Source organism: Haemorhous mexicanus, chromosome Z, assembly GCF_027477595.1.
Source record: "Haemorhous mexicanus isolate bHaeMex1 chromosome Z, bHaeMex1.pri, whole genome shotgun sequence".
NCBI lineage: Eukaryota > Metazoa > Chordata > Aves > Passeriformes > Fringillidae > Haemorhous > Haemorhous mexicanus.
Window position 1 is genome coordinate 47,922,951 of NC_082381.1, and position 26,332 is coordinate 47,949,282.

Here is a 26,332-nt window from a genome sequence, read left to right on the forward strand (position 1 = left end):
AGGAAGGAGAGCCGTGCAAGCCCAAGGCCCCGTCCCTGGTCCGAAGGCACCAGCTCCGCAGGTGTGATACCTTTGACGCCTAATAAGCAAACTAAGCTTTAGTGAAGGTCGGTCTCCACTGCTTGCTTTCTTGGTCTTTTCCTCCCGTGTTTTTAGTACATTTAACTGGTGGGCGCAGACCTTTGGCGGATCGGCTCACGAGAGCTCGAAATCCTCCGGCAGCTCAAGGGCGAGATGGGGGCGGGCGGTGAATATCCCACGGCAGCAGCACTAGGACGCGAGCGAGTGCATTCCGCCGTCGCTGCTGGCAGCCCAGGTGTGGGGCCGGTGCCGCCTGCCCGTGCTCCCACCAGCAGGGCGCGGCTCGGTGCGGCAGACCCGTCCTTGGGCAGCCCGCGGAGCCGCTGCCGCCCGCCCGGCGCTGCGCCCGCCGCCGAGCCTGCGCTGCCCTCTGGCGGTCCGACCGCGGCTGGCTCCGGCGCGGCGGGGGCCCCCTCCTGCTCCCGCGCCACGAACGCTTACAGCGGACACGCAGGAAGAGAATAAAAAAAAAGGAAAAAAAAACCCTAACCAAACCCAAAACAACAACAACGAAAATAAATAAACACAAACAACAGCCAACCAACCTAAAAAGTAGACCTTGACGCATCCTACACTAAGAAATCCCCTAGAGAAGACATGCTCAAGGGTAGGAGTGCTCTACCGAGACCTGAACAGACTCAGTCAGTGGGCCAAGGACAACTGCATGAGGCTCAGTAAGATGAAGTTCTGGGTTCTGCCCTTATAGTCTCAGCAAACTCCTGCAGCACTACAGGCTGGGGGAGACAGATGCTGGGCAAAAAGGGACCTGGGGGTGCTGGCTGAGAGCCAGCTCAGTGTGAGCCACTGTGTGCCCAGGTGGCCAAGAAGGCCAGTGGCATCTTGCTTGGCCTGAACCAAGAGCAGTGTGGCCAGCAGCACAAGGGACATGATCATCCTCCTGTACTTGGCATTGCTGAGGCTGCACCTCGAGTCCAGTTTTGGCCCTGTCTGACAAATATTTTTGGCCACCTCCAGGACATTGAGGTGCTGGAGCTTGTCCAGTTAAAGTCAACAAGGCTCATGGAAGGTCTAGCAAACATCTCTTACGAGGAATGGCTGAGGGAGCTGGGTTTGTTTAGTCACGAGAAGAGCAGGCTCAGGGGAGACCACATTGCTCTCCACAACTCCCTGAAAGGAGGCTGTAGTGAGGTGGGGGTTGGTCACTTCTGCTGTCCCTGCAGTGAGAGGACCAGGGGAAATGGCCTTCAGCTGAGACAGGAGAATCAGATTAGATAGTAGGGGGAAAAAAGTCATTGCTAGGGTATTCAGGCATTGGAATAAGTTGCCCAGGAAGGTGGTGGAATCACCATCCCTGCAGATTCTTAGGAGGCACCTGGATCTGGTGCTGGGTAAAGTGGTTTAGTGGTTTAGAGTTACAGTAGTAGTGCTGGTTGGTTATTGTACTGGATGATCCCTTCCATCCTTGATGATTATATGGTTCTAAACCAGCCCCCAATATAAAAAGTGAGAGAAGAGTAAGGGGGAAATAATAGTACATTCAATCCCAAGAAAGGCAAGGAAGCTGGCAGAATTTAACAGATAAAAATGCAAAAGCATTGCACCTGTATAGCTGATAATAAACGTACGCTTTTTCATTTTGCAGAGAAAATAACAGCATGTCTCCAGCTGAAGTGCTGCAGTCACAGACATTTCCTCTTGGCCTAAGTGAGAGGAGACTCCAACCTTCCACATCAGTAAAGGCTTGCAAGCCATGGTAATAGACACCCCAGCCATGGGGCTCCTTCCTACACTGCACTCACCTGCCCTGGCTTGTGCTGCACATCCAGACTTTGCAGCAGAAGGACTCTCTTTACCAAGATAAACCAGTCCTTTCAGCTCAGATGGAGTACTCCCTCCTCAATGTCTTTCCAAATCCATCTTCCTCTCCCTTTCCATTTCCATCTCCCTTTCCCACTCCAGTCCTCCATCCAGTTTTCCTCTCTTGCAGACCTATTGTAATCACCCAGCAAGCTGCTTTCTCCAGGTGCGGCATCTCACAAAATAAAAACCAAATCAAAAACTTTTCTACTGAACACAAGTTTTAGGAGGCTCTACAAATGGCCTGGTTAAATTCAAGCTGATCTGTTTCCAGCAGATCAACAGGTCACCTACCTAATCCTCATGTAATTTCTTTCTACTGAGCCTGAAACAGATACTGCTGATCCCCACGCCTCGTAAACCAGGTAGCTTCCTCTGTACATAAACTTCATTCTGTGAAGCTTTTGCCACAGAAGTGACACCAGCCAAGACCAAACATCCACAATCTGTAGGAAAAAAGGGATGCTTAACCTACTGAAAAAGCAGTGAAGTAAGGCTTTTCATAGCTTCTTCTTAAAAAAAAAAAAAAAAAAACAAACAAAACCAAAACAACAAAATCCCCCAGACAAACAAAGTAAAGAAAAACAAAAGGAAACAAAGTTCTCCGCTGAGCCTCCTTTTCTCCAGGCTAAACACCCCCAGCTCCCTCATCTGCTCCTCAGAGGACTTGTTCTCCAGACCTTTCAGCAGCTCCATTGCCCTTCCCTGGGTACTCTCCAGCACCTCAATGTCATTCTTGCAGTAGCCCTGCATATCTGGGTTTTGTATTTTAAACAAGACCATCTCCACCAGGAGTGACTACTGGAGTTACAGACAGGAGATGGTATTCTTTTCATGCCTGTCTCCACTGTTACACTCTTGAGAGACCCACTCCAGTGTGCATTAAATAGGAAAAAAAAAAAGCCAAACACTCAGACTATGGTGAGCTGCAAGTGTCTGGAGCAGCTTCCTCCCCAGCCCTGTGCTAAAATCTGCGTAATTCACATCGTACTGGAGCTGAGAAGGGCAGTCCAAAGCAGTAAACTGGTTTGTGGGGGACAGCTGATTGCACATCAGGGAACCTTCTGCAACACCCCAGCTCACGAGTCTCTCAGAAACACTGGGAGACACGATGATCTCTTTTTTATTTTTCTTTTTGTTTTTCATTAAGAACTGCTGAAAGCCAGGTTTTCTTGGCAATGCTTTCTTTCCATCAGACCAGAATTTTATCAGGGCAGGATTTTTCAGGATTCTCTCCTGGGATTTCTGTGTGTAAGTCCAGCAACTGAAAACTTATTGTGCATTCCCAGCAGTTCTGACTGGCTGCTGTGTGACTGGTAATCCTAGACACATTCACAGCCCATATGCACTACGGCTGCGTAACACCCAGCTCAGTACATCCTATGTTTTCTGGCCAAATTGGACAGATTGCGCATGCATGTTCAATTGAAGACTGCGTGCCAGGAAGTCTGCAGTGTCAGATTTACTATTACTGAGCACACACCTTGTCCAGGAATGCCTGGAAATCTTACTTAATAGGGTAGCTTCAGATGGAAGGTTGGAAAATTACATAAGTGACACAAAAAAATTATATTTGTTACTAATTCAAGCCAGGAGAAAGGGGGCAAATAAAAAAATCCCAGATTCTGTCTCTCCATTCACTCAGCACTGTCTTCCAGATGCTGCCAATTCAGAGTCTTCCAGATGATGCCAATAAAAATCTCAAGTAAGGCTCAGTTACAAATAGAAATGGGTGTTTTTTATAATGTAGCTGTTTCTAATCCCCACTTACCTTAATTCCTTGATTTTACTTTTTCTGACATATCTGCTAATGCCTGCATATGGGCCCCTCTCCTCCAGCAGAATAAAACTGCTTGTTTTGTTATCTCTCCAGTCCAACAAATGACATTAAATAGAAATTTGAATGATGATGTTAGTTTTCCCAGTGAATGGCTCCATACAATGCCAAAGTGAATTTTTCAAGCTTTACATAACTAGATCAGCAATTTTTTTGTTGTGTACTGATATTTTTTAGAGATGCCCAGAAAAGTTAAAAATCAAGTGCTTAAGAAGATCACTGAAGAGCAGTCTGTTTGTTAAACAGAAAAAAGAGCAAAATTTTCCCTAAGCCCAGATGCTGTCAGAATTATTCATTTCACTGGTAATCTGCAGTATGAAGAAATGTAATTCACAAAGAAGGCAGATCACAGAATCATAGAATAGTTTAGTTAGGAAGGGACTTCGAGACCATCTAGTTTCATTGCCCCTGCCATGGGCAGAGACACCTTCCATCAGATCAGTTTGAAGGCTCCATCCAACCTGGCCTTGAATTGGGCAACCTTCCCCTCCTTCTTTCTAATTTCCCCCTCCTTCAGTCTGAACCCATTACTCTCTGTCCTACCGTACAGCTCCTGACAAAGGATCACTTCTCCAGTATTCCCTTTCATATACTGGAATGTTCTCCATACAACCTTCTTTTCTTCAGGATGAACAGCCCCAACTCCCTCATCCTGTCTTTGCAGGGGAGGTACTCCTGTCCTCTGATCAATTCAGTGGCCCTCCCTTGGACTCTCCCACAGTTCCATGTCCTCCCTGTGCTGGAACCCCAGAGCTGGATGCAGGGTTCCAGGTGGGCCCTGACCAGAGCAGAGCAGAGGGGCAGAATCCCCTCCCTGGCCCTGCTGCCCACGCTGCTCTGGATGCAGCCCAGGACACGTTTGGCTTTCTGGGCTGGGAGTGCCCATGGCTGGGTCATGTCCAGCCTCTCACCCACCAGCAGCCCCAAGTCCTTCTGGGCAGGGCTGCTCTCAATCACTTCTCTGCCCAGCCTTTAGGGTGACTTTAGTCTGGAGATATGGAGGCTCATGGGAGACATCATCACTCTCTACAACTGTCTGAAAGGAGAGGGTAGCAAGGTGGGGATCAGCCTCTTTACAAGGCACCCGTAAGAAGAAATGGCCTCAAGAGGCATCAAGGAAAGTTCAGGTTGGACACCAGGAGAAATTTCATCACAGAATATTCTGAGTTGGAAGGCACCCTCAAGGATCATCAGTTCCAACCCTTAAGTGAACGGCCCATACTGGGATTGAACCCACAATCTTGGTGTTATTAGTGTCATGCTAATAGCTGAGCTAAACTCAGGGTAGAAGGAGTTAAATGTTGAAATTCGCTGCACAGGGAGATGGTGGAATCATGTGGAGGTGTTCAAGAAATTATTAGATGTAGCACTCAGTGCTGTGGTCTAGTTGACAGGGTGGTGATAGTCAAAGGTTAGATTCGATGGTCTTGGATGTCTTTTCCAGCCTAATTGATTCTGTGTGACTATGATTCTGTAACTTGCAGATGTGTTGCCCTATGTCAAGAACCTCTCATATCTCAGCAGAGGTGTGCAGATGTGCCTACCTGAGTGAAATACTCTTTGTTAGCTTTTGTTAGTCCTTTGATGTCTTCTGTTGCACATGTAACAGAACGGGCAACCAGAGAATGAAAATTCAGATGGTCAGCCTAGACCCCGAAATGTGCAACTCTGAATTTTTCCATATGCTTTTTCTTGCCTTTAAAAAGAAAATCTATGAAACGGGCTTATATCTAAACAGGTAAGAAATGAGATCTGATGGGGGCAGGGTTACCTTCCCTTCACTCTTTTCTTTAAAACAAGTGAAAGGTAAGAGCATCAAAAAATTTTACAGACCTCAGTTACTTGCTGAGACATCTTTTCGCTGCTAATTTTCCTTGCTCACAAGCAACATCAAATCAAAACATTTGTATCCAACAATCTTTGTGACAGTAAAAGTTGGAAAAGCTTAAAATTAGAAAATGGACAATTCTTCTCTTTCTTTTTCACCCACAAAGATGAGCAGAGGTATTTTCTTTAGATATAAGGAAGCACATTAATTAACTACTATGTAATGGTATCTAAAAGTTCAGACTTCCTCTTTGAGATCTTGTTAATCAAATGCTCCAAATATCATAGTGAGAAGTGAGCCATGAATGACCCCATAAAGTGAAATCCAGTTGCACTCTTTGATGGATAAGATTACAAAAAGCAAGTGGTGACACTTGATGAATGTGCTGAAATACAACATAACATTCAGATTCAGTTTAATACTGTATAGGACAAAAGGCCAGTGAAGAGCTATTGAGTACAAAGGAACTGCAGGACTATTATTCCTTGCTATCACTTTTTACTACTTAATTGTCCATCTTGAAATTCACTGAGATAGCTTTAACTAATTTAATTAAATTACGTGTGTGCCACCTGGCTAAACTGTCCCTGTTGCTCTGTTGCTTTTTATTTTCTTGTGTTGCTATGTTTAATTCCTTGTCATTTTCCCATATAGCCCGATACCTCAGTTACTGAGTATGGGATTTTAGTTCAAACCTAAATTATGGGTTTCCACCTAGACATCAGTTGTTCATCTGGGTGTGGGAAAAGTGGGGTAGGCAAGGGCACAGATGGTGTACATAAGAAGTGGGGTAGCAGGTAGCCTACTCTTGAGGTATGTGTTACTGTCTGGGGCATGGCTGTTTTCAGAAAGTGTGAGCATCTAGAATTCCTCTGCTTCCAGCCAGCTTGTATATGACCCTGGACATCAAGTAGATGCTCTTATTGACAATTAAAATTAAAATTTCAGTATCCACACCAACAGCATAAGCTCTGTCCTCAGTGACTTATGCCTAGTCCCCTGATGTTGTTTGTCATCAACAAGCCTTAAGTGAAGATGCAGGGCTCCTCCACATGGAACCAGAATGCAGCTTCTCCAGCCCCAGCTCCCTCCCATAAGCAGTAGAAGCAGAGTGTCTGAGCAGGACTCTCTCAAGTGCAACACATAATGGGTTTGGTGAGGAGTGGAGCTCCCTACTGGTAATGCCTGAAGAGAGAGAGTGTCAAGCACACCCTGTAGCAGAAGAATGTATTTCCAACCACAGATATGCCCAGGGGGATCTTCTGACAGCCTTGACAGAGAATGGAAACGGGTGATGGACAACACTGAGCAAAGATTTTTCTGCCCAGCTGAATAAACAGGGGCAGAAGCAATAGAAGGCAAAAGCCCCTGGTCCTGGGTTTGCCCAGGCAGAACAGTGCACTGCATTTGGTGCAAAGCACTCTGGGCTCTCAGGGCTTAGTTATAGCAGGCAAATTGGGCTGAGCTGTAGAAAAGCGGCATCGAAAGTCTGAGGTTGCTCTAGACACTCACACCGGCAACAATTCGGCTTGGGGTACATGCCCAGTGGAAGCTGAGGCACACATATGGACATGCTGGGGGAATAACATCTTTGCCCTTCAGCTTGCACCCACCAAGCCCTACCCTTCAGACTCTTTCTGTAATTGTGTACCCAAAGCCATGCACAACATCTCTGCCTGGAAAGGCTTCTTCAAAGTCACACACAGACTTACTGAATAGTGACTCCTCACCACTCTTCATTTGATAATTCATTTTAGGGCACAGTGTTTCATTTCCCAGTATAGGGCTCTGTCTCTGTAATTTGTCTAATATAGATAAGAGGGGCCATTAGCACACTCCTTTGACTTGTGCCACCAAACATTCTGAGAAAAAGATAAGGATGCCAGAGTGGGGTTTTGTGACTTACCTTGCACAGTGACTTCATCCTCCACATTTAGGAATGAGAAATCAGTAAAATTACCAGCAGATATACACACTAGTTTATCTTCTTCTTTAGTACTCTTCAGTAATCTGCTGAATAGATGAGTGATTAAAGGAGAAAAAAAAAGATCTACCTGTTATTGCAAGAAACACCAGAAAACAAAAAATACATGTTATCTTTTCAGGTGGCATTCTCATACCAGTCACTTTAATCAAAATAGTTTAAATATCTGTTTAAATATTTGTTCTAGCATGCAAGGGTTTTAAGTTTTGATACTAATACGAAATACTTTCTCTCTATTCTGAAAGAGACTTGTGGGAAACAGACCTCTAGTGGTTAAAATGGGTGTGTCCTCAAACCCTCAGCACGCCACGAGGTGCCTCCCACCTTTCTGGGCAAATCCCTCGTTCGGGATCCTGAATGCATATTTCAAAATCTAAGAATGACATCACGTTTTTAGAAATATTGTTTCCCTTAGCTCCAGTCTGTGTGGATACAATAGGAGGAAGATGTGAACCTCACTTACCAGTTATTCAGCTTAACTCTGTTTCTATTCAATGTTTAAGATACATACATCTGGAGAAGTGGCATATTCCCAGCTGATTAAGAAAGTCTGGAAACATTGACAACGACATTTATAAAACAATAGTAAGACCAAATTTGTTACAGAAATCTTTTCCATTGTACAGCACTGTGTGACAAGCAGTTGTCATTCAGAACATAGAAGCAACTGTAAAACAATAAGACAATTCCTGAAGAAAAGTCCAGAAATCATACATATACCTTGATGTTTGCTAGTAAGGACTCAAGAGAGTGGTGGCCAAGTAACCTCATATTGTGGTTTGAAATGGGGAATATGCTGTAAGAATTTTGTCATCTCTGTTTTTCAGAAGAGGAAGACTTGTTTACTAATCCGGACATCAGCACATCTAACTCTGTTTGAAATTATATGTAACCCTGGACAAAATGGTAAAGCTCTTTGTGCCTGGCCTAGTTCCACATGCGCAAAACAGGATTAGCAGACTGGCTGAAACCCTGCATGTTTTCTGTATTTTTAAATCTCCCAGTTCCAGGATTCATGCTAGTGGAGAGAAGCTTTTTGTATTTTGAATTAAGGCTTTTTGACCCTCACAGCTTGAGGAAAAAAGCTGGAAGTGAATGAAATATATAGACTGACAGTAAAATTCTAAAATTTTGAAATAAATAAATAAATAAATCCTCTTTAAGCCAAACTTCTTTTTTTGTGTTTGTGTGTGTGTGGGCCTTGGTATTTGGTAAAACAGAGCACATAACAGTCATTGCCACTGGCAGTTTTCAGCCTAGTGAAGGAAGGGTGACGAATATCATCACCGACTAGGCAAGACCACCCTGAAAAAAACTGCTTTAACCCTAAACTGCCAGGCAACTCATCATAAAAGGATGACTCTAACCAAAGACAGGCTCCTGGTTTTTCATCAGTGGGTGCCACAACCAGGCAGAGTGCCGCTGCAGGCTCTCCCCGCCGCTGGCTCCCACTGGGTGTCACGGTAGCGTTTCTTTCTGTTCATGTGCCTCTCGGGTTCTCCAGCTGGTCAGAGTGACCCCGAGATATGTTAGAAAGCCTCTTTTCCCAGCCTGGCGCTTGAAGAAGGAGTCAGAGCTCTTCAGTTCTTGGTCTCAAGGTTATTTACTGTATCTTATCTATAAAATTTTTTCTCCTGCCCAGCCAAGGTCCGCTCAGCAAGACAGTCCGAGGCACTCTGCCTGCCCCGGGGCGGTGTTATCTTTTTATACTAAAAACTACATATACAATGTTTACAATCACTTTCCAATACCTATCACCTATGTTAGACAGTGAGCTTCTACTCTAAACCAATCTAAAAGTGCCAACATCACAGCAGAAGATGGAGGCCGAGAAGAAGAAGGAGAAAGGCTGGACATGCCCAGATTCCTCCATCTTGCCTCCTGAACCGCCATTCTAAAAACTCCGAAAATCTATTTTTCACCCCGTGATAAATTCACTATCATTCTACCTAAATTGTCATGGCTTGCAGACCTTCATATAAGGTTGGTAACTTGCTCCACGGGTCATAATCAAAACCACAAGTATCTTGGGCTCTGTGCCAGGGTCTCTGCGCCCCCTGGCAGGGGTCTTGGCCGTCCAGGACAGCCAGAGGGATGTCCTGAGCTCCGACATGTGCCCATGGCACACACCTTCATTTCCTCCAGAGCTGCTCTCCCACCCTCCTGGCGGGGGACAGATAATTAAATAGGCAGCCCTGCTCCCCAAGGTTTGCCCCACGCACCTGCAGCTCTGGGCGAGTGAGGAGCTTGGCAGCCGAGACTTCACCGGCTTTGCTCACAAGGTGTCACCCACGGGTTACACTCGCGCAGATCTGCTGAAAGCAGCTGCTGCAGTGACTTTTACAAAGCTGCGGTAAGACTTCCATTAGCGCTGGATTTTCCCTTACAGCCACGGATGGGCAGGTCATCCGTGTCTCATGGTGAAACCAGACTGAACGTGTGCTTACTGGTCACTGCTACACTAAGCACACCTAAAAAGTCTCCACTGACATCACTTTTCTGAGTTAGTTACATAGCTTTCTCTTTTACTTTTATTAATTTACCATCTGCATAAAAAGTGGTAAAAATAGGATGGATTTTGCATACCTGAGCCTAAACAATGTTTCACAGAACCAGTAGGAAATAAGGAAAAAGGTTCCCCATTTCACCTATAAAGTCCCTAACTTCCAGAGAGCAAAGCTTATGCTGAGGATTCTTCTGGCAAGCACCTACAGGAGGTGTTACCATTGAAACCTGAAAGTAGCCAGGACTTTGAAAGCATGAAAGTGATGATTACCGGGAATGAAAGAACAAACAACTGCTATGGAAGCAAATCAGCCATCCAACGTCAGTCTGACTGACACAGTATTCTACTGTCACAATTTAGAATTAAATATAGCGACTATTCCAGTACCTGAAGCCTCCCATGTATTGTGATGAGGTGTATTAAGATAGTTGTTACTTTTCAGGATACTGCTCCTTCAACCATTTCTGTGCCTGGGTTAGATTATACACAAAATTGACTTGAAAGCACTGTTGCAAGAGGATTGTTTGCAAATGCATCGGCCTAAGCAGGGACTAAATCCTTGCTGAGTCAGGACCTAATGGTTTCCTTCCCCACACAGATTTGGAGTGTCTTTAACACTGTCCTGACAATTTTCTGACACATCCATAACAGACAGAAAGAGGTTAATAGCATCCCATCTGCAGTCAGACAGTCTCAGATCCCTGCAATTAGATGCTATCATCGCATTTGTGCTTGTAAAATGTCTGACGGATCCTATGATTTCCCTAATTTGCAAACCCACAAGTCTGGTTGAAATATACTAGAGTAAAAGCTGAATAAATATTTGCAATTTTACACGACAGTTAGATGATTATGATGATGATAATAATAATATTAATAACTAATAAAGCTGAAGGTTTTACACATTGCTCTTTTCCCAGCGTCTAATCCCAGGAAAGGAACATCTGCAACACTTGAAGGCAGCAAAAACAAGTTTCACACTTGTGCACCCTCCCCCCAGCACTACAAACAGTCCCTTGGGTCGCCCACTCTTCCTTCCGCCTCTGCTCCCACCAATCCTCCTGGCACCAGCCTCTTCCAGGGGTCATTACACTCTCACTGGAGCCTCTCCACTCCCCGGGGAAACACTCTAATACCCTTCCCCCTAATTTCCGTGGTAAACCCATCAGCTGCATGTCCCTACTCCTGCCTGCACAGCTGGCTGACATGCTGTAAATGCACCATTTGCAAAGCACAGACCTTGCATCAGCATTCAGGAAATTGAGAATGAAGTTTGCGGCTGGACCAAAAGAAAAAAAAGAGTGGGTGGGGGTGAGAATCACACTTGAAGTGAATAATGTGTAGACTTCTGCTTTCTCATTCAGGGCTCTCAAGCAGCAAAACAGAAATAAAATATTTTAGGCTCTCTTTTTGCAAATTTGAGGCCACCCTTTGACAGCATGTTCCTCATGACAGAACACAGTCTGGGTCCCGCCATATATTTTAATGTACAGTATACCCCAAACTCCACACACAGCCCTGCTGGCTGCATGCTGGTCCTATGGAAGATCGCTGGCATATGGCTTATGACCAAAAAATAATACCACTAATATGCACTAAGAGCACAAAAATGCTTCCAAATGTCACACCATTGTTTCACAAAGAAACCTTCAGAAAGCTGTGAGAAATCTGCATAGAGTCCTCAGATCAAGTTTGCTGCCGCACCAAAACTGTACTGCTTTTACACCCCACTTCTAGTGCAAAAGGAATAAACCCTCACAATTACTTGGGTGCTTTTCAAGAATATTTGTGACCTCAAAATGCCCATTGCACTGCCAAGCTGCAAGAGGGAGGTAATCTGAATTCACTCCTTTTGCCACAGTCCCAGTCAATGCTGGCCACAAGAAAGATGTTGGGGAATAAGACCAGGGTGGCAATGCCCTACTCCACATCCCTGTGGCACCTGGGCCACACCGGCCCTGCTCTGCAAGTACTGCAGAGTCTGCTGCTGGCAAACAAGGAGCGAGAGCCTCATCACTTATCTAACCTGAGGTCTGCTGCTGGATTGCACAAAATGGGCACTGCATGAACACAGACTGACTTTGTCTGGGGGCAGAGGCAGAGGGAGCTTTAGATGGGAATGTATGAGATGTTGAGTTTATTTTAGGCAACCTGAGCCTGGAAGTCAAGTCCCTTGTGTTACTTAACAAGGCACACTGCTCACAGTCTCTCAGATGTAACAGCCTTCACACAACATTAGAACTCATCTTCTTGTAATGAATTCAGATAATTTTGTTAAACTAGAATTGCAGACAGCCCAAGGACATACACTAAATAATTTGCAAGAGTCTGACTTAACCATTTTGTATCTGTTTAGACCAGTTCAAACAAAGAAAGATAGTTTATGAGGAAGACGTGTAACCAGACCACCTAGAACCCAGACTCAGCACTATCCCTTGAAAGGAGTGTTCTTTTTATGCAATAGCAAAAGGCAAATAAAAAGTAAGCCACTAGCAGACTCAGTTGTACTTTGTCTATGGCATAACAGGAAGGGCTGTTCAGCTTTGATTTTTAATTTGCTGTAGGTCTTGAATCTACAGCAGGAATAGTATCATGGGAATAAACAAATTACTGTTTTAACCCAGTTTACAACAGTTTTAGCTGATTCATGCCATCTATAGAGTAGTATTTAACACATAGTAGCAGCTATCTGTTTCTAAAAATGCATGACACAGTTACATATGGGGAGTGCATATGTAGTTCTGCAGTGGGAGGCAGAACTCAACTGCACAAGTTTTCTTCTTTATGAATGAGACCAGACAGACTAGAACATTTAAGTATATTGCCTTCTGTTTCTGAGGACCATATTTGATATCTCAAGCAGAGCATGGCACAGGGAGCCTACGTTCAGGTAGGCATATTCATAGAACTCTCCTGCTCTTTTAGGAACCGCAGCACTCCATGATGATCAGCCTCCCTGGTGGCCTATATTCTTTATTTCAAGATCTGCCAGTTGGTGGCTTTAAAATATACGTTTCAGTGACAGATAAACAGCCTAACTCAACATATTTAGCTAACCTGTTCATACCTGTTCATGCTTAGTATGTTACACCAAGCAGCGAAATGAGTCCCACACTTGACTTGTGACAATTTCGGGGTTTCCTTTCAGACAAACACTCTGTTGAAGGATGCCATGTGTACAGGAGATTCTTTCAGGTTCAGCTACAAATGGACAGCAGTTTCCCGTGTATGGTTGCCTTTGCCTTCCACAGTTCCCCAGTTAATTCATTCAGTAGGGGGCCGCCATTATTTTGTATAGTAGCAATTACTATTGGTTTATAATCAACCTGTGATGGAGGCTAGGACCCTTCACTTTGTCAATTGCATCCTGTATCAGCCACTCCATTCCCTCCAGTGATGGATGTCAGGTTCAGGAGCATTTACTGCCCCACTCCTTCCATTTACTCATTTAAAAGATTGGCTTTTTTCCAATCCTTTTCAATGCCTTCAGTGTTCCATTTTTTATTTTTCATTGTGTCGACACTAATGGTTCAGAAAGCTCTTTGGCCAATTCCTGGAAGTTATCCAATCCTGCAGACATTTAAATGTCTAAGCTTAATATCTGCCATTTAATATCCTCCCTAGTCACTCACTAATGGAACAGAAGGTAATCATCACCGTATCCTCATACCTTTCACACATCCATCAAAGACTAAAATGTCTTTTCCACAGAGAAGCCATTTCAAATCCCTTGCCTCTCTTGGTGGCCCTCCCCATCACAGCCAGGTGCCTGAGGCAGCATGAAGGCAGGCCTGGGGCCATGCTCAACTGACACCTTGAAGTCCTGTAGGAGGGGAGCCCTTAAACTCCAAACTGACTTATTTCATGGTTTCTTGTACTATTTCCTGCATCCTCTATCTTGCTCCAGGCCTTCCTTGTCATCCAAGGAGTGATGCATGCATCCCTCTTTGCAGCTGCATGGAAAGAAGCCCTGCCTTTGCTGTTACCATAAGGGAGCAAACCAATGCCCTCTCAGACTTCACCCTTGGCTAGGATTTGCCCAATTTCCTTGCCATCTCCCCCAGTAGTCCACTTGTGGATTCAGGAGGCAGTGCACTAAGCCCTGGATTAGGAGAGGCATATGGACCCAGCCCCAGAGGAGAGCAGTCTGCTCAAACAGACCCAGCTGGATCATTGTCATGATCCTCTACCAACAAGGGGAGCCGTCCCAAGGAACTGATCTAGTCTCACCTTGCTGCAGGTACCTTGATCTGAGAACAGCAAAGTACAACACCAGGTCACTGCCAGAAAGGGGAAGGTCAAAATCACATGGCATATGTGATAGGGGATATGTTTATGGTCTCTATAAACAGTCTGAAGGTGTATTCAATACTTCCTCCTTCTTTCTTGCGTGTCTGAGGTCTCTGCTTCTCCTAAATGACCAATGCCCCAAACCAACATTTTTTTTAAAAAGAGCACTTGGGTTAGACACTGGATTAAACTATCTATGCCCTCAAAAACATCTTGACTTCTGTCACCAAGATGTAGGCACATTTTGAAAAACAGTGTCATAAATAAGGCAATCTCTGCTTGAAAGTAATTCCCTAAAGCTACAGATATTCTGATTCTCCAAAGCTATAAAGAAATATGATTGTTTTCAGACCATAAGAAACAACTACCTCTAACTTTGGATACTGTTTTTCATCACTGGATCTAAAAGGCATTTTACAAAAGAAACAAGTATTATTATTATAATTATCATCATCATCATCATCATTATCATTATTATTATTCTTATTCCTGTTTTAGAAAGGGATGAACTACCCGATAGAAAGGCCAAGAGGCTATTGGTCACTCATTTGGCCACAGATGGAGGCAGAAAGTCATTTGACTTCCAGTCAGACCTTGTGGTCAGTAACCTGCCTACAGAAGTAGGTTATTTACAGAAATTTGTGCCTCTGAGATAGGTCACAACCACACGAATGGGTAACCAACAGACAGTGGAAATTTCTGCTTTATTTTTACATGCGGTCTATTTCTGTCCTTCCCTCTCTGCAGAGGTCTGTGAGATCTGTGTTTCTGAACTCAGTCCAACAGAGAGGAGTCAAGCAGCCATCAAAGAACCCCACAGAGATTTCTGGGTTTTCCAATAGTGCCTGACTATCCATTTAATTCAGCTTCCTTGTGAAAGAGAGATAAGCTTTTGCTGTTAGTTACACTAACTTGAGGCCTGCTGACACACATTTTCAATGCTGTAGCAGGCTGGCTCAGTTAAGAGAATGCCAGAAGATTTCTAACGTGCAGTAGGAGGTGCTGATGGTGGCAAAAGGCATTCATTTCCACAGAGCAGTTTGAAGATTGCACATTGTCCCTAGGGCACAAGAGCTGGTTAGGAAAGGGTGCTTGTTGCTGGCACTCCTGATGGTGGGATGTCCATCAGCATCGCTATGCTTCTTCTCACAAAGCAGATGGAGTACTCCTGCTCTGCTAGCTGCATATCTCTGCAGGCCATAAGGATGGTAGCAGTGAACAAAACTAAACCTCAAGGTGTGAAACTGTCAGTGAGTTGAGCAGAAATTGGCCTCCTCATTCCAAAAACCCGAGTTAAGGAAACCTTTCAATTCTACACAGAGGCTTTGCTAGAAAACATCTGAAGTTAGGTAATGGGAAATAAAAGTTTCCTCCAAATGCCAGAAACATTTAAGGAGAACACAGAACTACAAACACTTTAGGGGATGAACATGTTGCTTTGAGGGCAAATTCTCCATTTGATGTAAAGTGAAAATTATGTTCTTGGTACCAGTTCATGTTTCAGTGATGTAACTATAAGAAAACTTAGTTGACTATTAAGAATTACACATCAGAATTTATAAACACCTGTTTTGGTTGAAAACATCTGAATGGGCCATAGTCTTTTCCCTGTGGCATGGATGCACAGCCCTGCACCCAGCAGAGCTGAACTGCCCATAATACACCTAGTCTATGTGTTTTGTGGTTACCTAATCTTATGAAAACTAGAAAGCTGGCACCTACAGAAACACGAGAGTTTTCCCAAGTGCATTTCAATTCAGGGTTGTTTACCCAATGACTGTTAACTGTAGAAATCATTAATTGTTTTATTTAATAATTTACATAGCAAATTAAATCATTCTGTGAAAACTGTAAGTTTGCAAAGACAAGGCTGTGGGCTAGGTGCAGCAAAGACATGCAGAACTGAAGTGCTTCAATGATTTTTAAATACTCAACCCTTGAAAAAAAGATCAATAGTTTTATGTTATGTCCTGCGGCTGCTGAAACAGAGTCCTTGGTGCCTCAGACTGGCAGTGCAAAACACCCACTTCATACAGGGACAGAAGCAAGCACTGAGCACTGAATACATGTGAAATGTCACTCCAGAGGGTAGATCTGGGTCAGGGCTGCCAGAATCCACCATCCTCAATCCTATTCTGAAAAACAGTTCAACTTAGTGCCTCTCGGAGCAATACTGAGACTAGTTACAGTACAGAAAGAAATGCAAGACATAAGCTTACTAATAAAATCTGGGAGACCTGAGCTGCAGACCTCAGTCCAGAAGATGTTTCTGTGTATGGTACAAGAGATGTTAATCACAAGATCAGGATATGGAGCTGCCTGGTTCTCTTACAGGTAGGCCTGTGTTATGTTCATCCCTCTCGTTCTTGTTCTGGATTAGATATTAATGTCAAAGGACTTTTAGTAAAGAAAAATCAGTTTTTTTATGCCAGTCAAGTAAATTCCTTGCAAGAACCAAAATTTCCAGCCAAGTGTGGGGGAAAACCACTCCCTCTGTAAAGAAACTACAGAGCTGTGGCTGACCTGGACATGCCTATGGGAGGAGCTGCAACCTGCTCTTGGCTCTGAAGCTGAAGACTGTTCTTCAGGTGTATGCAACTGCTGCTGTGCAGACAAAAGAGATGCCTCACAGAGCCAGGTAGCCCTGTCTGCTGACATGTCCCATGAAACAGAAAGGAGGGCAGCTGAACACAGAACTGTAATTGGAGGAGCTGATTTCACAGAAGCAGAGTATTCAGTAATTACAAATAATACAGAATGAGCTATGTATGTTTGCTTCAGAACATGTAAAAGACATGGTCTGGAGGCAAGAATGGGAGGAGAAATCAGATTTCACTAACAGACCCTGCATTTTACAAAGTAGCAAACAGCCCAGTCATGGGACTCACCGTATTTAGGGGTAAAATCAGAGAGACCTGCTTAGCGAGACTTTTTACAGCCCTCTCAATTATGCTGTGCTCCTGGCAGCCAGAAAGATGTGTTTTAACACGTACTTTGGCCTCTCTCACATGGCATATTGCTGCACATTTGTCTTGACAAGCTCTTTTGCTTTACTGTGTTTGTAGCCAAACCGATGTGTGGTGCAAGCAGGTTCAATCCCAGATCAGCTATTGCAGCAAGGGATTTGGCATTCAACACTTGTAATTGTTCTTTTCTCAGGCCTGCTCTTGCACAGCCTTGAGCACTGACTTCTCAGATTTTAATGCTAGCTGAAAATTCTCAGCCTTTTTTAGGATTGAATTTAAAATAATTAAGGCAATCTTGAAACCACCAACACAAGTTGATGAGCAGATTTCCTCCTTTTGATTTTAGGCTTGGGTATGAGCCTTTTGCTGATCAGATTATTGACTATGTTAGTGAGATTTTCTGTAGTACTGGGTATACAAATCAGTTTTGCTTTTGGAAGACATAATTTAAAGTTGTCACAGCTGCCATAAATCTTTAACTTCTAGACATAAATGAAATAAGTATATAGGATTTTTTTTTCTTATAGGTAATGTTATTGAAAGGGTTTAATTATAGGAAAGAGGTCCTGTAATAATGCAATTCTGAGTGCGATCCACTTCTAGCTGTGCTTACATTCATTCTCTAGTCTAAAATGTTTGAAACCTGTGGACATACTTACAGAATAAAATGCACCTATAAGATAGCAGTCACTTCAAGCTGTCTTTCCCAATGCATTTGCTTATTTCATTTTGGCTGCATGGAAGTGGAGGTATCATAATTTACCTGTGACAGAAAACAATAGGCTTTGGCACATTTTGAGGATTACAGCTTTCTTGAGACGACATCAGCTCACACCAAGCCAGAAAAAAAGCAAGTCTACTGATAAGTGCTTAGTTTTGGTGCAAAGACAATTTAATGGGGAGCAAAAGAAATATTAGTCTTATAATATTTTGTACTATGTGACATGATTTTCATACACTGGTTTGGTGGTAACAACGTAACTGAACAAATAGCTGGCCAATACCTTTCTCTCTTCTTGTCTGACATTCTGCAGTTCCTGGGAGTAAACAATACATTAAGCAAGCTGCAGCTGATGCCAACAGGACACTACTATAGGCATCAAGAGTAACAGAGGGTGGGAAGAAGTGGCAGGCAGAGGTTCTTTTTTAATCCATATGAGGAATCTGGAAAAATTAAAGTGAGATTTGTGGCAGGTTAATACACAGACAAATATGAAAAACAAAGCTAATCAGAATAAACCCATTCCCCCCACCACTCCCCCCAAAAAATCAACCCAAAAAAACCAACCAATCCACCCCTGACTTCAAAACAGACAGGAAGGAGGATCCCTTTGCATTAGTCTCGTGGTACTAGTAGCTTGGAAGGCTGCCATACAAGAAGCAGTGGGGAATTTTTGGGGAGTGTATAACTGGCACAACACTCTGTGCTACCTGCCTCTCTGGACTTTCTTCTGCTAGGGGGCACATTAGAACAGGGGAGGAGATTAGAGGAGGTATTTCCAGATTCCCAGCTGCATTTCATTATAGACAACAGGCTTCTGTGAGAATTGCGTATTTCAAAGCACTGAAAGGAAGTGACAGGGCATGATTATTCACAGCATTCCCCGGGATACTGCTAAACCAGAGAGCCCTTCACCAGGGGGAACCCACTGTGCTGGGAAGAGCTCCAGGTGGTAAGGACTGGCTTCCCTGCAGTTACGGGCCAGACCTGCGCTGCCACGGCTCAGTCAGAGCTCACCCCGATGCAGTGCCTCGCTTGCCTCATTACTCCTGCACTTAAATGTCAAGAGCACAAGTGGGCCAGAACGAGCAGGGCATTGCTCTACGCTGCAGATGAAAGGCCATAAAAAAGATGTAGCTGAGCGCGTCCAGACACTGGAGGCCCCAGTGAGGGGACAGGAAACGCTGGTGAAAGCACCAGAACCTGGAAAGCAGTAAAGGATGGAAGGCTGCCTGCGTGCAGGTGTCTGCATCCCAGGCTGGAGGCAGGCTGCCCTCCCAGACTCCCACTGCCAGGCTGGCTGGGAGGTGCTGACTCAGACCACCAAGCCCCAACCTGCTGCAGCTGCAGCGCTGCCCGGCAGCCTCACCACTCTGTGCTCTGCAAAAGCAGGCACACCACACCAGCCTGCCAGCCACGGAAAGTCCCACTGCCATGGACTGCTAGTCAGCACAGTGCTGGGGAAGGCCTTACCTGCTGCCCCACAGCCCTCTTTTTGCCCATCTACAGCAGACTGTGGAAACTACCACTGCATCTGCTTTAGCACAGCAAACCCCATTCTGCAAGATCACCAGGTCAGAAAGAGCTGGAAAAACCACAGCGCAAAAGATTCTGAAGGTTGTGAGCCCTGCACCCTTGGCACACTCTCCCCACAGGGAGAAGAGCAGGTTTTCTGTGATGGTTAACCAAGCTGCAGATACCATGTATGTCTTTCAAAGTCATCATGATATTCCATTACTTAAATCTGGATATTAACATGTGGGACAACCATTGCATGTGAACAAAATCACACCCTTTCCCTGGCAGCTAAATACCCAAATTCGTACTGTACTCATATGTAAATATGTATGTCACCATATGCCTAATGAATATGTCAAAAACTGGTTGGAATGTATGAGATCTTCCAGGGTTTTTTCCTCCTTTATAAGCTTTTAATGAACAAAAATTCAGCACTGTAATCAAGAAAAAGCTCACTTTTTTATTCATCAGTTATAAAATGAGAACACAGAAGGGTACAGACAGCAGGTAGACTCCTAGCTCTGAATTCCACTACTATTAACACAGATAAGCATAGCAGGGATAGCCCAAGGTAAACTTGCTCCTGCAACAGTCTCCTCTAGAATGCTGGATCATAGGCAGGTGTATGTTCCTTTTAGGGAGCAAATCACTCATGACAGAGTGTGTGTGTGGGTAGAGACGATAGATACTCTATCACTTTAATTAGCCTCTTAAAAAAGAAAGGCAGATCTGCATCAGGCCTAGCTAAAACTGAGAGCATATTTTATCCTGACAGACACCCCTTTGGCTGGGCCAACCTTCTTTGAAGTCACAAGAAGGACTGGGGACTGACTGGGGGTCCTGGTCTGGACTCCTTGATACTGATGGCTCTGTCACATGATAAGACCATCCATGATTTGGGTCTCCAAAAGTTTTCAGCACCTTCTTCTGGCTGCTGCCATGAAGGCACAGTGGGTGGTCTGCCCCCCACCTACTCCTTTCCCTTCAATAGCTCTTCCTGGGTATCTCAGGAGTGAAGATGCAGCTTGGCACCGTCCCTCAGAGAACCAGGAAGAACCAAAGAACCAAAATTCACCTTTGGGAGGGCAGCATCTACCACCCTCCTAGATGCCTTCTGGGAAGTGATCTGGCTGGCAGATCAGCACCACTGGTGCTAAAAAAATAGTTTTTATGCTCCCGATCTTCACACTTTCTTTTACTTTTGTAGACTGTCCTCTGCCATGAGCAATCTTTTCAACTAGTGTTTCTGTCTTCCACAGGCACTTCTGAGAGGACCTCAGAGTCTTGACAGCTGGGGCTGAGCTGAAGCCCAGTCCTGAAAGGAGGGAGGGCAGCAGGGAGACGTGGAGAAAGAGAGCATGGATGCGCTGGGCAATGGTACCAGGAAGGAAGGGTCAGAGGCAATAAGACCTGTGGGGGAGTGGGCAGCTCCAAAAAAACTGCTCTCCTGAGTGGGCACCTACCAAAAAAGTCCTCATGTTCTTCGCATCAATGCCCTGAGCCTGCCCTGGGTCCTCTGACCCACTCCTCTAGGTTCTCTGTGCCTGCTCCTCACCTCTGGCTCTGGTCCTTCATCTGCAGCAGAATGGGTCCCACTCATCAAAGACTGCTTTCAAGTGATTTTTGGAGGCTGTGACCCCTTTTACAGTGATTATGCAGTGCTGCAGCTAAGATTGCTGAACTTTTCACCCTTTTTGTCACTCATTTTTACAAATCATTGCACCATCACACTTCTGCATATGGCACAGCCAGGGTCCTGACCAAGGGGCTTGGTTGCAGCACCAGGGAAAATAAAAGGAGAAATCAATATTCTAGAGGTTAAAACAGTCCTCAAAGGCCAGACACTCAGCAGCTATAAATCAGTGCAGTGGGATTCAGTACAGAAAAGCTTATGTCTGTTTAGTATCTGGCCTGAAAAGAATTCAAATAATAAAACTGCAGCAACAAGATGGACAAGAATGATTAGATCATCGCCTCCATCCCTCAGGGCTGGGACATCAGGCTACACTGAGTGCTTTGTGCTGTGGTCAGTAAAGCTGTAGCTGTTTCAGGCTCTGCTAAGGCTTTCCACTTCTGTATTCCTAGTGTTTCTTCTTTTACAAATGTATTTTGAGTGAATAATTTATGCTTGGGATATTTAAAGAACAGAAACCTAAATCCTCTATTTACTGAATTGAAGCAGTGCTGGCCTAGAAGGAAACAGCTGCAATACCTCACTTCCCACTGCCTCTTCTCTGTTGACCTGCTCAGGACCTTCAACCCAGCCCAGGAAAAGCATCCTCTCCAGAAGAAGCAGTTATTAGAAGAGCAGCCAAAATATCTCATAAATGACCATGCTAAAATGGTCACTTAATATATTAGTGGTCCAGGTGTGTTTCAATAAATTTTGTTTCCTTGCATCTTCTATGACAAAAATGAAAGACATGCCATATCCTGAAAAAAAAAGATCAGAACTGTCCCTGGTAATTTCACATTACCAATTCCTGCGGCTCCAGCCTTCCCTCTCTTTTGAGCACAGAATCCAAATTATGCTGTCTTATGCCATCTGGTGAATCCACAGGGGATGAGTAAACAATACCAAACTGATTTCCCTGTACCAAGGGAACTTGGCTTGCATTCACATTCCCTTGGAGATAAATCATTATTATTCTGATTGCTAAGGCAGATTCCACTAAGAGCAGAAGGAAAGGAAGGGAAGTGATAAAGAGACCTCCTTTTGCAGTAAGAATGCAGTGGAGATCATGGAGACAAGCTGCAATAATGAAAGCGACCAAAGTGATAGGGGCTGCTCTTTTGATGTTCTGGGGAATTGCAAGCCTTGATTTAAGCAAATAGGTCTGCATCTGCTCTGCAGATAAGCAAGGGAAGAAAAGCGTGGGTGAAAAATCTACTGATTTTTAATAAGGGTAGGCAGTCTGAAGTACATTGTGTTCTCAGTTAAATTGTCAAATAGTAAAAAAGGAAAGAAATAAACCAGAGAAACTTGAAAACTGGGTTCAGTAGATCTAGAAATTTATAACATAGGGGAAGGGGATTTCATTCAATACATACTAAAATTATTTCCTTTTGTAACTAGATCTCATTAGATTGACGGCTTTAATCTACCAAAACTGTGCAATAACTTTATGGTAAGAAAGTGATAGAGAGAATTTTGGCCCTGCAAAGACCTAGAAGGGCATGAAAACAGGCATGTCTGTAGGTGTCCCATCATGTAATTGGGCTACTGTAGAGTTTTCAGAAAGAAACAGAGCACAGATTTTGGTCCACTGTCCTACTAGAGACAATGGAGTCTAAAGGGTGACCAGAAATGAGTACCTTACATGTTTTCAGGTGAGATCACATCTGATTTTTACTCACACGGTGGTTTAAGCCATTAGCGCAGTGCTCAGGGGCAAGGCTCCTTTCCAGTGCCTGTTGCAGATTTCCCAGCACCACTTGACTCATGGGCTTATTCCTGTCCTTATCAACTGCATCTCCCTGACAGGTGCATCCAAGTCTGAGGGCAGCCCAGTATGAGCACCTGAGCAGCTGCCTCTCCCCAGCAAGGCCAGCACATCCTGGAGTGCTCAGAAATGTGAGTGTGCAGAAGAGCTCTCCACACATGACAAACCCCATGTAGGATACATCCCAACAGTTGCACATCACTGTCCTTGCTCCCAGCATGTGCAAGAGCACTTCTTCAGGATGGCTGCCCAAAGCAGCAGATGACAGATTGCTGCTTAGCACAGTGGTCTGCTGTCAGAAGAAGAGTTGTTGGGAATGTCCTACTTAGGGGATGAAAAATGCACCATCTATAGACTCAGGAGCTAAATGAGTCATTATGGCAGATGTAAAGGAAAAAAACTGGTGTCCCTTAAACTGCCATATCATGGGGACAATGAGGAGAGAAAAAAAAAAAGGCAAATCGCAATGCCCTTTAGAGACAATGCAAGCATCTACAGGATGACTCTGGGGAGAAGGGATAACTAAAACCCACAAAAGCAAACCTCAGTCAGTTGTGGGGGTAGCAACTAAGCTGTGGGAAAGGGATATTTCTTCAGTGTACAAAGAGAATACAGTTTTCCATCTAACCCAGTGGATAATCGTAATAACAGGAAGGAGAAAAAAACATTTCCAAGTAGAAATGAAAATATCCTATAGAGAACAGCATGTCTAACATCCAGCAAGAACCAAAAAAAGGTGGAGGAACCAAAAAAAGGTGGATCACCCAGGCAGAAGATACCAGGGAAAGAAAAAGGACCCCCCAATCTCCCCTCTGGCACTCACTTGCATCTCGGCTGGTGGCAGAGAGGGAATCAGTGAAGACAGGCAGGGTGTCCGAGCTCCCACCTTGGAGAGGGATGGGGAAAAGAGGCTGGGATCAGGCTCCCATGGGGACCTGCTGCAGGCAGGGATTTGGCAACCTGTCCAGACAGGTCCTGCAAAGGGAGGGGAGAGTTTTTCTCTTTCACTCTGGTTTTTGTTTGTTTTTAAACACCAACAGTATTTCCCAGTGTTTATACTGATGTTTGCACTCATTAGCAGCAGTTAATACACCATCTTTGCCATGATATTTGTGGATTCATAAGGCATTGGTACAGCAGAAACTTCCTCAGCTGCAGGGTGTTTGGTTTGTGCAATTCGTTTTAGGAAATCTCTCTGGATTTTCCCAGGTTTTGTATAGAGTTAGTTTTATTGATGGTTGTGTCTGCAGTTCAAACCCTTCTTTCCTTTTGATATGTTCTCATGGCTGTTCTCCATAACACTCAAAGGCCAGCTGGGAAACAAAAGGAACCTCTGAGATCAAAAAGCTTCCAGCTTGTTTGTGACCTACACCTGTGACAGGCTTACCTTGAGAAAAAAACGGCTTCTGAATTTTTTTAAGGAGAATGAAGTGTTAAGGATGTAAGACGTATATGTATATACAGATGTAGATGTGTATATATAATTTTTTTTCCTTACACGTTGACAGTCTCATTCTCATTACAGCTCTTCCAAATAGAAGAACTCAGGTGTTAGCCAGGTGTGATGAACTTTGGGCTCTGGGCCTTACCATGACCCGTTAACACCTTCTTAAGCATAACTATCTTCGGTAATTCTTGTGGATTCACATCTGATTATCTGTTAGGTCATATTTTCTTTTTTAATTTTAGTCAAAACATAACTGATATTGAGCCGATAGTTCTTGTAATACCGTGTTTCACCACCCCTCCTCCCCAACATGGCGTTTATATACTTAGGGAGGTTTTTCAGTTGATTCTTCCAAAACGAGCATGAGCGAGGCCCTCGCTTCTGCCAAGGTTCCGTCGGTGCGGTCTATCTGGCTGCACAACAGAGGCAGGCTGCAAAAATAAATTAGATGCAAGCACGGCTTAAACAGAGAAGCGGCGTGTCCCCTCCGGTGTCCCCGGCCGCCCTCCCTGCTCCGCGGCAGGGTCTCTCGGCAGGCCGGGCACCGGGCACCGAGCACCGAGCACCGAGCGCCGGGCACCGGGCACCGAGCGCCGGGCACCGGGCACCGAGCGCCGGGCACCGAGCTGCGGCGGGGGCAGACGGGAGCCGCCCCCGAGTCGCCCGGGGCTTGCACATCCGTCCCTGCTCTGCAACGGGGTCTGGCAATTCAGGCTGTAGCTGGGAATTCCTAATGTTAAAGGAAAGAATTCGGTGCAGAATGTGCATAGCCATTAACCTAAAGTGCCCGGGCAAATTGCCTGTTCTCATGCAAGCGGGCGGAGAACACAAGCTCCGGGGACATGCCAATGCCCCCCTGGAGGGAGGACAATGTCACTGTTATCAGCCTCTCCTATTCTTTTTCATAGCTGAAGGTTAAGCCCTGATGCTTACACAAACGCTAGCCATAGCAGAAGGTTGTTTTTCCATCGGATTCCTCGTAGAACTGTTGTCTAGTGCAAAAGCTTCATTAAAATTCAGACTTCCACTCCTACCTGATCATTCCAGCAGCGAGCCGCAGGAGGTCTGACAAGACCCGGGCAGGTGGCAGTCCCTGTCACACGCCGTAGTTTCCGCGCTGCCTTTTTGGAAAGTGGCCAAGAAACACCAGAAGCACCGTAATTCAGAAAATAACAAATATAACAAAAGATATTTGGGGGGCGGGGGGGATGTGGAGCATAAGTGCCAACATTCAGACAACCCAGAAGCAATTCCGAGCGGCCTTCTGGGCAATCCACAAAGTGGAGGTGCCACGGACCTCATTTATACCTGCAGCTTGACCTCTTACACAAATTAAATTCTTGAAAAGGGGAAAAAAAAAAATCTCTACTTTTCTCCAGAGACTACGTACACCTCTGTAGGGCAGGCAGCCAACAACTGCACATCTGCCTTGGAGATCTTTCTTTCTCATTTTGGCTCCAAAGGAAACATGATTCACAAATGAAAGGGCACTTTACCAGGCTTACAGCACATCTCGGAGGAAATTCAAAGTTTTTATGTCTAACTTTTGTCTCAAAGAGAAAACTCCCAAAACCAAAATGTTATATTCTTAAAATCATAGAAAAAGCTACTTTTTGCCACATCCTTCCTTCATGAACTCAGCAAAGCCAAGTGCAGTATGTTCTGCATGCTGAAGTGCCTCCTTGTTTCATAGTCTAAGCTTTGTGAAAAAACTGTTTTCTCCTTCTGTAACTGACTCCAGACTCACTAAGCATGCAATTAATTAAAATTGTATTTTTTAATGAATAACCATCTCCATTCATAATAAACACAGTTATGGACCTTGGAAAGGGTTAAAGTGCTTTTTGGCTGCTTACCACTTACTATCAATTTGCGTAGTTAACCCAGCAGGGA

The 26,332-nt window shown here is 44.6% G+C and overlaps 1 long non-coding RNA gene across 1 annotated transcript; it reads right to left on the reverse strand.

Annotated features, from left to right (window-relative positions):
• Positions 1 to 17,986: 17,986 nt before the first annotated feature.
• Positions 17,987 to 25,573, reverse strand: LOC132322331 (uncharacterized). The gene is made up of 4 exons (XR_009485093.1): positions 25,474 to 25,573; positions 24,765 to 24,870; positions 23,816 to 23,967; positions 17,987 to 18,474 (listed from the first exon to the last, which is right to left on the reverse strand). It is a non-coding gene; the product is annotated as an uncharacterized LOC132322331 (long non-coding RNA).
• Between the last annotated feature and the right edge of the window lie 759 nt (positions 25,574 to 26,332).